This window comes from Chiloscyllium plagiosum, unplaced genomic scaffold, assembly GCF_037043375.1.
Source record: "Chiloscyllium plagiosum isolate Xiang-an unplaced genomic scaffold, Cpla_swu_hap1 HiC_scaffold_11, whole genome shotgun sequence".
NCBI classification, from domain to species: Eukaryota; Metazoa; Chordata; class Chondrichthyes; order Orectolobiformes; family Hemiscylliidae; genus Chiloscyllium; species Chiloscyllium plagiosum.
In genome coordinates this window covers 35,903,246-35,916,408 of record NW_028270149.1, presented here as the reverse complement: position 1 = coordinate 35,916,408, position 13,163 = coordinate 35,903,246, and the positions used below count along the sequence as shown (strand labels likewise).

The 13,163-nt window shown below is 38.5% G+C and overlaps 1 protein-coding gene across 6 annotated transcripts in view; it reads left to right on the top strand.

Annotated features, from left to right (window-relative positions):
• tenm1 (teneurin transmembrane protein 1) overlaps positions 1-13,163 on the top strand; it is a 2,430,772-nt gene that overhangs the window by 990,853 nt on the left and 1,426,756 nt on the right. The window lies entirely within an intron of this gene.

The window sequence follows — 13,163 nt, the reverse complement described above, 5'->3', positions numbered from 1 at the left end:
TGGTTAGGCCACTTTTGGAATATTGTGTGCATCTCTGGTCTCCTTCCTATCAAAAGGATGTTGTGAAAAGGGCTCAGAAAAGACTTACAAGGATGTTGCCAGGTTTGGAGGATTTGAGCTATAGGGAAATGTTGAATAGGTTCAGGCTGTTTTCCCTGGAACATTGGAGGCTGAGGGGTGACCTTATAGAGGTTTATAAAACCATGAGGGGCATGGATAGGGTAAATAGACAAAGTCTTTTCACTGGGGTAGTGGAATCTAGAACTAGAGGGCATAGGTTTAGTGTGAGAGGGGAAAGATATAAAAGGGACCTAAGGGCCAATGTTTTCACACGGAGAGTGGTGCACATATGGAATGAGCTGCCAGAGGAAATGATGGTGGTTGGTACAATTGCAGCATTTGAAGGGCATCTGGATTAGTATATAAATAGGAAGGGTTCAGAGGGATATGTGCCAAGTGCTGGCAATGGGACAAATTTAGGTTAAAATATCTGGTCAGCATGAATGAGTTGGACAGAAGGGTCCGTTTCCGTGCTGTACACCTCTATGACTCTGTGACTATAGTAGTTTGATCCAGAGGCTAAAGTGCATTAAATATGAGGAGTGTTTGAGGACTCTGGATCTATACTCAATGGAGTTTAGAAGGATGAAGAGTGATCTCATTGAAACTTACAGAATACCTAGAGGCCTGGATACAATGAACATGGAGAAGATATTTCCACCAATAGGAGAGATTAGGTCTTGAGAGCACAGCCCTACAGGGAAGGGATGGCACTTTGAACTGAGATGAGGAGGAAAGTTTTCAGTTAGACAATGTTGAATCTGTGGAATGCATTACTGCAGAAGGCTATGGAATCCATGTCATTGAGTGTATTTAAGACAGTAATGAACATTTTCTTGATTAGTAAGAAATCATAGGTAACAGGAAGAAAAGAGTAAAATGGGGTTCCTAATGAAGGGCTAATTCCCGAAACGTTGCTTCTCCTACTCCTCAGACGCTGCCTGACCTGCTGTGCTTTTCCAGCACTACATTCTTGACTTTGAGAAACATATGCGCACTGAATGAATGGCAAAGCAGACTTGTTGGACTAAATGACTTCATTGTACTCCTACATCTTATGGTCTTATGAGACATTTCTTTAATACAGACGTTGGGTGAGGAATATCCTACCAGAAATTGTGGTGAAGGCAAAATATTTACAATATCTTTTAAAAAGCAAGTAGATAAATACATTCAGAAGAAATACAGTCAAATTATCGTAAAATGTCTGGAAAATGGGTCAAGATTGGTCAATGTTTCAAAGAACTGACACATCCTGATGTGTGGAATGACTTTCCACTGTAATTATATTCTGTGATTTTTATATGATATTCTGATAGTGTTACTGAAATAAGAATCATGCACAACCCATTATAATCTTGAAGGTCAAAATCTTAACTATAGCCAAGTAGATAGGTGAGTTTCTGATTAAGTCATCAAAAGGTTAACGTTTCAGAGCCAGCATTTGGTGACAGTTTTATGTTTTCACTTTTAGAATCAGAATCTTAAAATTCAAACTTAACATTAATGTATACTGCAAGATTCATTAACGCTGAATAAAAGCATGCTTCATCTCCTTTCTTGGGCACTTCACAAATAACCATTCAGGTCATCCTGTAAAGTGACCATTTGATTGTAACGCGTAGTTGAATCCTTACTTTTCTAGCTGCACTTGCAAAATGTAGGGTTCTGGATCTTAATCCCATTTGCTTGTGCACATAACATCCACCATTTCAGTTTATTGCTTTTGTTAACTACTTAAGCTTTATATTTCTTCTGCAATCAGTGAAGATGGCTCCATTCAGCAGTTGATCCAGACCCATCAGCTGTCAGCTCAGGAAGGGAAGAAATTCAAAATGAAAATAGTTTAGCCAAAAAGAAACAGCATGCATTTATAAGGTTTAGGAAACTGAAATCAGGCATGGTCTTTGAGGAATATAAAAGTTACAGGAAAGAACTTAAACAAGGAATTAGGAGGGCTAAAAGGGGTCAGAAAATGTCTTTGGCAGGTAAAATTAAGAAAAATCCCAAAGCATTTAATACATACATTAGAAGCAAGTGAGTAGCTAGGGGACAGGTAGATTCACTCAAGGACCAAGGAGGGAATTTATGCGTGGATCCAGAAGAAGTAGGAGAGATCGTAATCAGTGCTTCACATTGTTATTCACCAAAGAGAAGCACAAGGACAATGGTAAGATTAAGGAGTGGTATGTTGATAGTCTAGGGCACGTCAATATTAAGAAGGAGGAGGTGTTGGGTGTCTTGAAAAACATTAAGGTAGACAGGACCCCGGGACCCGATGGGATCTATCATAGGATTTTGAGAGGCAAAGAAGGAGATTTCTGAGCCCTTGACAGAGATCGTTGTATCATCTACTGACACTGGCAAGATCCCAGAAGACTGGAGACTAGCCAGTTTAAAAAGGGCAACAAGGATAATCCAGGAAGTTGTAGACTAGTGAATCTTACATCAGTGTCAGGAAATTATTTCTGTACACATTCTGGAAGTTGACAATTCTGCAGTAAAATCCTGTTCAATGTACCTGAACATGATTATTTTCATAACTGATGTTATTAGCTGTTCAATCACACATGAGAGGAATGTACTCCCCTTGAGAAGAGATAGGAATACCGCAGGAGGGGAAGATAATTGTGAGAGGATTGGCATCGGGGAGATACCAGCAGCTTTCCTGACTCCATAGGACTTAAATCTGGGCTCACAACCAAATGAAACTATTAAGTGGTAAACTATTGACCACTTAAGAGCATTTTAATGCTGATGCTCGAACTCCTTTCTGGCTGGCATGAACACTAAACAGAGTAGCCTGCCTGGAAGTTGTGGTTCTCAATCTGCCCAATCTGTGGGTATTGGGGCATGGATGGGGCTGTCAGGCAATTGCCTTTGATTAGCCAGCAGTTTCAGATGGGGGAGCACCATGTCCTTGGAAATGATAAGGTGAAACTCTGACCTGTGGCCACTTCGGTGCTGTATGTGCTCACCAACACACTTAGAAGAGAAAGAGAAGAATCTGGCTGTGAGTTCACATCAAGAAAAGCTCTTTCCCACATCTACTCACATCCTACGATCTATTATAGCATGTAACTGTTTACTAAATGAGACAAGTACTTTGGCCTCAAGTATCCTTTCTTCCATTTTGTGTTGGATACCTTGCATTTTGGCCAGTCTTTATATAACAAATGTGTGCTGATAATTGTACAAATTGTTCCCTTTGCAGACTGAATCTTTGGTCTCTTGTCCTTCCACCCAATGCTCTATATCCCTTTACTGATCTTGTTTGTGTTAGACATTCCGTCAGATATTCTTTTCAGGCTTCTTATCCCCAGTACTTCTCAGGAGAAGAAAAGATTCAATTTACATAATCGGCCATTTATTTTACGATCGAAAGTTCAGAGAGTGTACTATCAATGTAAATTACAAACTCAGTCATTTACTGGACTCAGCAATATAAATTTTTTACATCTGTGCACAAAAGCTGATTTAGACCATGAAATGTTTTTTCATGTCAATGAAAAGAGTTTCCGTGGATATTATTACTGCGCTACTCATTTCCTGCTATGTGCAGGTGCAGTATTGGGAGCAAGCCACAGGATACTTCAGTGTGACTTATTACAAGGTGAGTTTAAAATAACCACTTTCATTCGTGCTCATGTGCTAATCAAAATGGGAAATGACATAGCATGGATTTAGATTTTTCTTTTCTGAGACCAGCACAGCTATATCTCTTGATGTCAGGTAATACATAATATGGTGCTGATCGAGGGGAGTATTGCAGGATTGAGTGTAATCAGACTTCAGATATGAGATTATGTTCTTTCATATAAGATGATTAAAATTTCAATTAGAAATTGGAGAAAGTGACTACTAGCAGAAGTATGAAATCAAACACCTTCAGATCACTAGTTCAAGTCAAATTTTTTGAGAAGACACTTTTTTGATGTGTTTGCTTCCTTCTGTCCATAGGTATTGATTCATTGCTAACGTAAAACTCCACGACTGCACATTGGCCTTTGCTTTCTTGGTCAAAATGTCATTCTTTATATGTGAAACTTGACAGTGTGTAGCACAGGTTACAGTTACAGGGACAGAACACCAGCCTGTATTAAGCACTAACATTACACTCTGCACTCTAAACTTACAAACACTACCACCTGGAAGGAGAAGGACAATAAATACATGGAATACCATTATCTGCAAATTTCCCATAAAACCATTCGTTATCCTAACTTGGAAATATATCACCAATCCTTCTTTATCCTGGAACTCCTCTGTAACGGCATCCTGAATGTCCTTATGGACTGCAAATTTTCACGAAAGCAGCTCACTAACAATTTGTCAAGAGCAACTCGGAATGGGCAAAATTTCCGGGCCCAACCATCTATGCCCATGTTGCATAAATGACTAAAAGAAGTCATTTTAATGAAGTAAAGCATTCACAAGAGCATTAGGAGTCAAAATTAGGTCCCAAGATATGAGAGGTGATATTAGAGCAGGTTGCTGAAATGTTGTCAAAGAGGTAAATTCTAAGAAGCATCTTAAATTAAGATCGAGAACAAATGCTTGTGTGGTCAGAATGCATATTGGACTGAGATGAGAAATCTCTTCACTCAGAGATGCTGAACCTTTCGAATTCTCTGCCACACAAGCAAGTGGAGATCAAGTCACTGAATATATTTAAAAAGAAACAGATAGGTGTCTAGAAGCTATAAGTGTCAAAGGGTATGGGGGAAGAGTGGGAGTACGATGCTGAGATAGATGATTAGCCTATGATCATATTGAAGTTCAGAGTGACCTTGATGGTCCAAGGAGCTGGAGATGTTTAAGATAGGAATTCAAGAATAGAAGACCAATTCAGCTGGATGCACAGCCACCAGTGGTAGAGCCATTTACAGTGGGAGGACTCAAAAGTCAGAACTTGGCGAGGACAGAAATGTTGGGAAGTTGGGAGACTGGAGTCGTTGACAGAAATAGGGAGGGTTGATGTGATCGATGAACTTGTGAAAATAGATTAGAATTTTAAAACCTAGGCATTATTGGTTTTGAAGCTGATAAAGTGTAATGAAAACTAGGGGTGATAAATGAGTGGAAATTGACACAAGTAAATACTTGGACAGCAGGACTGTGGATGACATCAAATTTCAGGAGGATAGCAGGTGAGAGGCCTACAAGTATTGGAATAGGCAAATTGAAAAGAAACAAATGTCTAGTGACAAGGAGCAATTGACCAGTCTATAGAAAAACAAGGATTCTTTTTTTTTCCACTCACTGACACACTCCAACATCAAACGATCAGGAGAGGAACTGCAACCAATTTCAGATCTGGCAGGAGAGAAGTGCAGATTCTTTGCTTTCAAAACAAAAAAAGAGAGAATTCAAACATTGAACAGGAGGAAAAGAAGAAGGCATGGGTGTCAGAGCTGACCCCATGAGAGGTCTCAGTTACAGAGGCAAAGATAAAAGAATCCTATATTTGGAATTAGATGTTAATGAGAAGCTGTTGTAATTGCTCAGGGAGTGAACCTTAGGAAATAACATTGTATTTAAGAAAGGTTTGAGTGCTGAAAGGACCAGGTTTTGCACCCAAAAATAAGCACAAAAAGGTGGACCAATTTGGCATCATCAATTCGTCTTGCCATGCAAACTGGAAACAAAACATACCAAGAGTTTTTTTTTTGTTTTGGAGGATAATTAATTACTAAAACTCCAACTAATTGCAGAGAGGTTTGGGTTTCACAAGAGGCAACTAGAAGGGGAATTGATAGTTCAATCCATTGTAATCCTTAAGTGTCTTAAGAATCCTTAAGTGTTGGGATGATGAGAAAACTACATTAATTAGTTTGCAGATTATCATGTTATGGAAGTGGGTGAAGATCAGGGTGAGCTGTAAAGGAATCACAGAGAATTGGTATGTGAAATGGATGTGGGGTGGAGATGGTGAGATTGTAAATAGTTAAAGAATAGTAAAATAGGCTTAATCCTAAATTGACAGGAACTTGGAAGAGATATATTATCACAAGATATAATAATCAAAAGATGCATATCATGATGTAACAGACATCATCTGTCATGTGTAAAAGACTGTGGAAAAAATAATGGAACAATATTTACTCAAAAAAGATGCACTTACAGAAACTGGACTGTCTGAAAAAGTGCAAATAAAAGAGTCTGCAGAAATTTATCATAGTCAGACAGCAGTCACTTATTGATAAGGAGAAACCATTGCAAGGCACATATTCCTAAAGCAGATGAGAAAGCTATCTTTCCACCGTAGAGAATAAAACTTCAAGCCACATGCTCATGGCAAAGTGAACTAACTTTACTATCATTGGCAAGTAATCACCTTCAGGCATAAAACTGAAGAATAACATTTATTTATTTATTTATTATTTGAATGTATTTTGCAAATGCAAACAGAGTCCTAAGCTGTCCTTAGCATCTTTAATGCAAAGAAAATTTCATAAAACCAGATTATCTTCTGTTCTCAATAAGCAACCAATAATTTATGCAATAAAAAAGAAAAATAGGTACTTATTGTTTGAGAATTTCAAAGCCATATAAAGCAGAGTCATATTATAGGAGAGGTAAAGATTAGCCCAGATAGGGGGAGGCAATGGCCTAGTGGTATTCTGCACTCTTAAATCAGAGACCCAGCTAATGTTGTGGGGACCCAGGTTCAAATCACGCCATGGCACATGGTGGAATTTGAAATCAATAAATATCTGGAGTTAAGAGTCTATGATAACCCATCTGATTCACTAATGTCCTTTAGGGAAGAAAACTGTCAACCTTACCTAGTCTGGCTTATGCATCACCCCAGACCCATAGCAATGCGGTTGACTCTTGAATGCCCTCTGGGCAATTAGGGGTAGACAACAAATGCTGGCTTAGCCAGTGACACTCTCATCCCATGAATGAATATAAACAAAGATAGCTTTCACTCATTGCTCATTCTCCCTGTATGTTCAGAAATCTTAACAACATTTGGTATCAGCTGATCTGAGGAGGACAGAACCTTCTAGTGTAGGATTGGAGAAGTAAACAGTTTCATATTAATGTTATTGCTGTAATTTGGATCACAAATCCAAACCTCGTCCTTAAGCAGTTAAGTTGAATGTCAACTAAACAAGGCTGGATTGTTGAGTCATCACCGTTCTCCAGTAATGTGTCCATTTGTCAAATTAGTAATACCATAATTATAGCCTAAGTGCTGTCATATTTTATTCTGATGGATGCACCATTTCACAGAAATAGGAAGATATCAGAACAATGGTAATATTCCTGAAGATTTCTCCCTAAAAATGGTTTATGCGAGTGAATGGATAAAATTGCAATCTGCCATGGTTCTTAAAAACACTTTACGTTGCTTTGATGTTGAAAAGAAAAATGCACATCCAACACACAAAACAGATGTATATTTGCATAATTTGTCAATTTAGTCAGAGTTACACAAATAAATGCATCTTTTATCTTCACTGCAAATAATGTCTATGCCAAAAAATGTGGAGCCCCAAAACATTTAGGAGATTTATTTGTTAATTGTATTACATTTTTAACCCTAACACATTTAATTATTTTCTTCTCCAAAACATACTGGGGCAACTGCCAAATGTTACAGTGCAGAGATTTATACATTTTTTGATAGATAACAGAGCATCTGATTTGAAGTTTAAAAAAAAAATCAAGCAGAAAGGTCCACATAGAGCAATGTAATAGCGAAATGAACCACAGATGTTTATATTCACCCCAATGTGCCAATGCCAGCTCTTCACTTGTGCAAAGATTTACATCATAGTATCAATATTATCCATAACACTGACTTTTCCTTTGTTTAAAATAGTTATTCAATTTCTCCATAAGGTCATGACTGCAGCCAAAAAGATTGTCCAGCATTTCCATCTATTAGCCCTTAAGACCAAGGTTTTCAGATTAACACTGATATTTTCGGTAGGTGTTAAAGCCATTCACTGCCAGATCTGACTGGATATGAAAACACTCTTGAGTTCTGGTCTTGACTTTGAAAACAATTTACCATTCCAAGATCATCTGGGAATTCAAAGATAACTCAAGTTCCTTCTCTCTTTTACAAGCTATCTTCTTGCAGCTCATTCCACTGTCTCCAGGATCATCACTCTGACAACGTGTATGAGATCATCAATTTACTTTATTGAAACCAATCTTGAGATAGTTTTTTTGCAGTACCACAGGAGATTATTTACTAAATCATTCTTAAAACCAACCCTTGGACTTTTCTGCTTCAGTGGAAATAATGCCAGTGTTTTAATTCTTTTCAAAGAATGTACCTAAACTCCAAGGACTTCAGTGTTTCAGGAGTACACCTCACTCCCATCTTCTCAAGGACAATGATGGATGGCAATTAATGTTGGCCTAGACAGTGACACCCACTTCTCAATAATGAAGAATTAAAAACTCTTTTTAAGTTCATTCCTGGATGTCATTTCCAAGTGTTTTTTTTTGCCATCTTTAATTGTGAATTGGCACCCCTCAACATGAGCAGCATAAGAAGTTGTGCAAGTGTGGGTCATTTGGCCTATTTGACTGTTCCATTATTCAATAACACCATGGCTGATCTGATTGTAGTCTTAATTCCAATTTTCTGCCCAGCTCCCACAATCCTTGACTCCTTTGTCAACCAAAAATCTAACTCATTCTTGAATATATTCAATGACCCGACTTCCACTGCTTTCTGGGGTAGAGCATTACAAAGATTAACAACTCCATTAGAGATAAAGTTTTTGTGTCTTAGACAGGACACCCTAATTTTCTAGCTGTGCCCCTAAATTTCTAGGTTCTCCTAGAAGGGGAAATGTCCTCTTCACATTGACCCTGTAAGACCTCTCAAAGTCTTTTCAATAAGATCACCTCTCATTGTTCTAAAACCCATTGAGCACAGACCCAACTCACTTAATCTTCACTCCTAAGACAGCCCTCTCATCCCAGAAATCAACCTCGTGTACGTTAGCTGAACTGCCTCCAAAGCAAGGTTATATATGCCCCCTTCAATAAGGAGACCAAACGTCCGGGTGTGGTTATGCCAATGCACTGGACAGTTGTAAAGATATATCTCTACTTTTATACCCCATCTTCCTGAAGAAAAAAAAGACTATTTAACTTTCTGTGGGCCTTGACCATCTATAGTCTATGTAGCAAAAAGTGACCTATTCATTAAAATGTTGTTGCCTTTGACTTACATAAGGCAAGGTGATGGCCTATCACACTATTAATACAGAAATTCAGCTCATGTTCTTGGGACAGAGTTTGAATACTACCATAGCAAATGGGGGAATTTGAATATAAAAAAAGTCTCAAATTAAGACCCCACTGATGACTATGAAACCACTTTCAACTATCGGAAAAAACCCATCTGGTTCACTAATGTCCTTCAGGGAAGGAAATCTGCTATCATCACCTGATCAGGCCGACATGTGACTCCAAACCTAGAGCAGTGTGGTTGATGGAATTGCCCTCTGAAATGATTCAGTTCAATGGAAGTTAAGTATGGGCAATAAATGCAACCATGCCGGTGACACATACGTCTCATGAGTGAATAAGAAAAAGTAACATTTCTATCTCCGAAGCTAGAAATTCTTACTTTTTGTAGTATCCTTTCATGTGCCACCATTCTTAAATGTCTTTTTGAAATCCGATTGCACTACATTCACTGGTTTCATTATATCCACCATGAATCCTAAACAAATTCTGATATACTTATCAAACAAGATTTCCCTTTCAGTAACCTATGCTTATTCTCACTGATTGTATTATGATTTTATACAAGTCTCATGACTGATTCCTGATATATTTTCTGTTAGAGAACCATAACCCGATCTAAACAAATTTACTAACTGACTCCAAAAGAAGAAATTACCTATATGTTTCAGATATTTCAATTAAGAAAAAGGTAAATATCAATGTCATGGCAGAAGTTGGAGATGAAAAGATCGAGGGCGGATAACAGACCAGCACAGAGTGTCCAAGTGGATGTAGTATGTTGGAGGCAGAAGAAGGGGTCTTCTGAGGGTTGGTGGGAGTCCTAATAGAAAAAGTAACATGGAGGCAGAAGCAGCAGAAGAAAAATTTGTGATGCGGCGCGTGTGGAATTTGTTGATCTGGGAACATAGTGGGATGAAGATGAGATTCTGGATCAGTGGTGCTGGAAGAGCACAGCAGTTCAGGCAGCATCCGATGACAGGCAAAATCCGAGGACAGGCAAAATCGACGTTTCGGGCAAAAGCCCTTCATCAGGAAAGAAGATGAGATGTTTACTGAGGACTGATTGAGTATCATGAAGGTAGAATTGATGCACTTGTTTCCTTGGGTCATACCTTTCCCGATAGCTTAGTTTTCCAGAGTTCCTTTTCAACGGAACAACTAATGACTCTTCATTCACAGTTTGGCCACATCAAAGGAAATATGCAGTTCCTTTGCATTGCTTTCCAGGTTTTAGACTTTTAAACTAGCTTCCACAGTATTTCCTAGAGCTGCTAAACATTAAAAATGGGGATCTCTTCCCAAAAGTGACTTGCTTCTTCTCATAAGAATAATCTATGGTCCTCTTTCTGTCTCTGCTTGCTTTGTGTTTACATTTGTGCTTTCACCCTCTATTTTCTTCACTTCTAGCTCTCCTTTATATTTACAGCTCTCCTTTATATTTACAGCTCTCTTTTGTTCCTGCCAGCCACATAGAGTCATAGAGTCATAGAGATGTACAGCACAGAAAAAGACCCTTCGGCCCAACCCGTCTATGCTGACCAGATATCCCAACCCAATCTCGTCCCACCTGCCAGCACCCGGCCCATAATCCTCCAAACCCTTCTTATTCATATACCCATTCAAATGCCTTTTAAATGTTGCAATTGTACTAGCGTCCACCACTTCCTCTGGCAGCTCATTCCATACATGTACCACCCTCTGCATGAAAAAGTTGCCCCTTAGGTCCCTTTTATATCTTTTCCCTCTAAACCTATGCCCTCTAGTTCTGGACTCCCCAACCCCAGGGAAAAATGCTTTGTCAATTTATTATATCCATGCTCCTCATGATTTTATAAACCTCCATAAGGTCAGTTCTCAGCCTCCGACGCCCGAGGGAAAACAGCCCCAGCCTGTTCAGCCTCTCCCTAGAGCTCAAATCCTCCAACCCTGGCAACATCCTTGTAAATCTTTTCTAGACCCTTTAAAAGTTTCACAACATCTTTCCAATAGGAAGGAAACCAGAATTGCACACAATATTCCAAATGTCCTGTACAGCAGCAACAGGACCTCCCAATTCCTATACTCAATACACTGACCAATAGAGGAAAACATACCAAACGCCGCCTTCACTATCCTATCTACCTGTGACTCCACTTTCAAGGGGCTATGAACCTACACTCCAAGGTCTCTTTGTTCAGCAACACTCCCTCAGGCCTTACCATTAAGTGCATAAGTCCTGCTAAGATTTGCTTTCCCAAAATGCAGCACCTCGCATTTATCTGAATTAAACTCCATCTGCCACTTCTTAGTCCATTGGCCCATCTGATCAAGATCCCATTGTAATCTAACGTAACCTTTTTCACTGTCGCGTACACCTCCAATTTTGGTGTCATCTGCAAACCTACTAACTATATGTATTATGCCATAATCCAAATCATAGCTCCTTTATTATCTTCCTTTCTGTTAATACCATGCTTGTGTCACAAATTCACTTGGACTAGTGTGTTTCATTATTCAAGAAATTTGCAATTAGTCATTTGGTGATACAGAACTTGAGTATTGTTGATGGTAGACACACTCTATCAAAGCTTTTCATCAGGACAATAAATGGAAATCTACATTTATATTGTATGAAAGGGGAGTGCAAATAGTTTAGCAAGTGACTTTGGTAGCGACCTTGCCATTGAGAATGCACCAGTTAATGACGACTGACAATTTACCACCAAGCTGTGTTTAAATTTTAAAATAGGCATAACTGACATATGATCAGTCAAGACATTGCCCTGAAAAATGAACCAAAGAATGGCAACCACTATTGTAAGTTAGGACTGATTCCATTACAGTTGATGCAAACCCTTAAAAGTCATTTTTCAAATATTCTTAAAAACAATTAGAGGCTTATTTCAAATTGAAACTTTTGCCCACTATACTGCTTTGGACTGAAAAATCTAGGTTAAGATCTCTTGATCTTGGATTCTAGCATTTTCTCAATGACAGATATTAGATGAACTAGCTATAATTTTATTCTCCGGTATCCCTCTTTTCTTGAATAAAGGTGTTTCATTTGCTATTTTTATTCTCCTTCTTGAGAATCTAGAGAACTTAATGAGTTTACAAACAATGTATCCATTATCATTGCAACCACATCTAAGAATTTGATATGTTTGCCATCAGATTTAAGGAGCCTTTCAGGCATTGGTTCCATTAATTTAGTAATCTAGTATATTTTCTCTATTGATAGCTGTTGGCCAACAGAGCTAGCACATTCTATAAAGCAATATGGTCTCCTGCAGAGAGGTTTTTCAGTCAACAGGCCTTTAATTATTACCTTCCTTTTTTTGCCTTCCTCCAATTCTGGGATCATGCACATCTCTAACACAATCTTCTGCACAGTTGGAGGTTGGATCTTCAGCTGCCTCACTGGACACTCAAATTCTATCTCTCCCACCTCTTTCTCTTCTTTGTGCACAACTAACCCAATGACCAGGCTTTGGATCATCTGACATAGTATTTCCATCGGTATGGTTGTGTGTCAAATCTTGTTTGGTAGTACTACTGTGAAATGCTCAGGGCCATTTTACTGTTTTAAATGTACCATGTAAATGCGAGTTGGTATTGTTTGGAAGAGACTTATTCATTTATAGTCTATGAGGTGATTGAAGTTTTCTCTGTGTCAATTCTGAAAATCTTGTCAGAGATGAGTACAGTTTTGATGATTGCATACGATAATGAATAAAGATTTCTAATAAAATACATCTATAACAGGTATTCTGGTTACTATTTTCTCAACTTGTCATGTAGCACTTCCAGATTCCTTGCAGCAACTAGATATTTGCAACATTATCTAATACCTCAAAACCAAGTAGTCCACCCAGCCATGAGTTGTAGTCATTTCG